This window comes from Schistocerca cancellata, unplaced genomic scaffold, assembly GCF_023864275.1.
Source record: "Schistocerca cancellata isolate TAMUIC-IGC-003103 unplaced genomic scaffold, iqSchCanc2.1 HiC_scaffold_879, whole genome shotgun sequence".
Lineage (NCBI taxonomy): Eukaryota > Metazoa > Arthropoda > Insecta > Orthoptera > Acrididae > Schistocerca > Schistocerca cancellata.
The window spans coordinates 16,738-20,000 of record NW_026046889.1 but is presented as its reverse complement, the minus strand read 5'-3'; the positions used below and the strand labels follow the sequence as shown (position 1 = coordinate 20,000).

At 55.5% G+C, this 3,263-nt stretch overlaps 1 non-coding gene across 1 annotated transcript in view; it reads right to left on the bottom strand.

Annotated features, from left to right (window-relative positions):
* The window catches only part of LOC126148100 (small subunit ribosomal RNA), a 1,909-nt gene extending 963 nt beyond the window's left edge, over positions 1–946 (bottom strand). The window contains exon 1 of the ribosomal RNA XR_007530412.1: positions 1–946. This exon is cut by the window's left edge and continues 963 nt beyond it. This is a non-coding gene — a ribosomal RNA (small subunit ribosomal RNA).
* Positions 947–3,263: the final 2,317 nt, after the last annotated feature.

The window sequence follows — 3,263 nt, the reverse complement described above, 5'->3', positions numbered from 1 at the left end:
GGTTCCGAAAACCAACAAAATAGAACCGAGGTCCTATTCCATTATTCCATGCACACAGTATTCAGGCGGGCTTGCCTGCTTTAAGCACTCTAATTTGTTCAAAGTAAACGTGCCGGCCCACCCAGACACTCAATAAAGAGCACCTTGGTAGGATTTCAACGGGGTCCGCCTCGGGACGCACGAACACGCACGAGGCGGTCGCACGCCTTCGGCTCGCCCCACCGGCAGGACGTCCCACGATACATGCCAGTTAAACACCGACGGGCGGTGAACCAACAGCGTGGGACACAAATCCAACTACGAGCTTTTTAACCGCAACAACTTTAATATACGCTATTGGAGCTGGAATTACCGCGGCTGCTGGCACCAGACTTGCCCTCCAATAGATACTCGTTAAAGGATTTAAAGTGTACTCATTCCGATTACGGGGCCTCGGATGAGTCCCGTATCGTTATTTTTCGTCACTACCTCCCCGTGCCGGGAGTGGGTAATTTGCGCGCCTGCTGCCTTCCTTGGATGTGGTAGCCGTTTCTCAGGCTCCCTCTCCGGAATCGAACCCTGATTCCCCGTTACCCGTTACAACCATGGTAGGCGCAGAACCTACCATCGACAGTTGATAAGGCAGACATTTGAAAGATGCGTCGCCGGTACGAGGACCGTGCGATCAGCCCAAAGTTATTCAGAGTCACCAAGGCAAACGGACCGGACGAGCCGACCGATTGGTTTTGATCTAATAAAAGCGTCCCTTCCATCTCTGGTCGGGACTCTGTTTGCATGTATTAGCTCTAGAATTACCACAGTTATCCAAGTAACGTGGGTACGATCTAAGGAACCATAACTGATTTAATGAGCCATTCGCGGTTTCACCTTAATGCGGCTTGTACTGAGACATGCATGGCTTAATCTTTGAGACAAGCATATGACTACTGGCAGGATCAACCAGGGAGCTGCGTCAACTAGAGCTGAGCAGCCGGCCGCCCGGGAGTGTGTCCCGGGGGCCCGCGCGAACACGCAAGCGTCCGCTCAATTATTCTGCAAACAGGAGGAGGCTGGGCTCCCCTGCACAATACACCTCGAAACCCTCTCAGGTCCCGGCGGCGCGCAGCGCCGTCCTAAGTACTTGGTCGGGTTCGAGAGAGGCGCAATCGCCCGGAGTTAGGCGAGTAGACGCTTTAGGTGCGACCACCCGTGCTCCCAACTGAGCTTGCCGCTGCCGACAGAGGCCCGGGAGCGTGCTGTCGTGGCATTGCCGGCGGGAGACAACACGCGCCACCTACGGTGACCGGCAGCTCCAACGCCAGCGCCACAGAAGGGCAAAGGCCCCACGTGGGTGCCGAAGCGAACTCTCCCAGCACAGCGCACGTGCCAACACGTCCGCACAACTGCGATACAAACCACCAGCGAGAACCGCTGGGGCGACCGAGCAGCAGACGGCGTCGCGGCGCCGAGTGCCGGGCGGCGGCGCATCCTCAACGCACACAGTCCTCAATCGGACCAGCACACTGCAGATGTCCACCGCGCTTCGCACCGGGTCCGCGAGGACCCACTTTGGCTGCACGGCGCCGCGCGCAGGGTGCCCCGGCGCGCAGCTGCGCCGCCTGCCGCGTCCGTCGGCCGGCGCGCCTGCCACTGGGCGCCCCCACCAGCCGGCTGTAGCGCGTGCGCCCACGCACCGCGCGGCCAGCACGCCGGGCGGCCCCCCCTCACCGGCCGGGGACAGTCCCACCCACCCACAGCCGCGTATCGCTTCACACCCAGATTCACATTCACGTTCGTTGGTATGGTGGGGACCGCTTCGTAGCTGTACCGATCGTTGCCCTCACAGATGTACCTCCAGCAAGATCAACCGCACCACAACGGGTTACCAGTTGTTCATTTGCGTAACGTCACCAGTAAACGTACACGTCCATCCCCGTTTGCAAAGTCAACTATTATTGCATGCCTGCCTGTCAGGTGTCAAGACACACTACATTCGCTCACATCCACGCAACAAAATGTGCCCGACTAGAGGGCACGTGGAAGGTGCCCCCGTACATATGCGATCTCCATTGCGCGACCAACTGTCAACCGGCCTCTGTAGCATGTCGCAGATGTGGAACGCGGGGCACCGTGCTATCACATTGTGTGAGAAGAGACTACTACGTCTGCATACACGCGCCACTACATGAACAGACGGCTCATGCTGATCGCCATCCACTGCGTCCATTACTCCCACACGTCTCTATGGCGTACCACACTGCAATGCAGCTGTTATGGGGAGATGACACATAGCTGTGTACACAACATTCTGAGCCGGTTGCGGTTGGACAACAATACATTAATGTAACGTGTCATATGCCAATTACAGAGCAGGGTAAGGCACAACGTGGGTTAGGTTAAGGCACAACGTGGGTTAGGTTAAGGCACAACGTGGGTTAGGTTAAGGCACAACGTGGGTTAGGTTAAGGCACAACGTGGGTTAGGTTAAGCCACAACGTGGGTTAGGTTAAGCCACAACGTGGGTTAGGTTAAGGCACAACGTGGGTTAGGTTAAGGCACAACGTGGGTTAGGTTAAGGCACAACGTGGGTTAGGTTAAGGCACAACGTGGGTTAGGTTAAGGCACAACGTGGGTTAGGTTAAGCCACAACGTGGGTTAGGTTAAGCCACAACGTGGGTTAGGTTAAGCCACAACGTGGGTTAGGTTAAGCCACAACGTGGGTTAGGTTAAGCCACAACGTGGGTTAGGTTAAGCCACAACGTGGGTTAGGTTAAGCCACAACGTGGGTTAGGTTAAGCCACAACGTGGGTTAGGTTAAGCCACAACGTGGGTTAGGTTAAGCCACAACGTGGGTTAGGTTAAGCCACAACGTGGGTTAGGTTAAGCCACAACGTGGGTTAGGTTAAGCCACAACGTGGGTTAGGTTAAGCCACAACGTGGGTTAGGTTAAGCCACAACGTGGGTTAGGTTAAGCCACAACGTGGGTTAGGTTAAGCCACAACGTGGGTTAGGTTAAGCCACAACGTGGGTTAGGTTAAGCCACAACGTGGGTTAGGTTAAGCCACAACGTGGGTTAGGTTAAGCCACAACGTGGGTTAGGTTAAGGCACAACGTGGGTTAGGTTAAGGCACAACGTGGGTTAGGTTAAGGCACAACGTGGGTTAGGTTAAGGCACAACATGGGGGTAGATTGCGGTACAAATTGCGTTACATTGCGGTGCAAATTGCGTTACATTGTGGTGCAAATTGCGTTACATTGCGGTGCAAATTGCGTTACATTGCGGT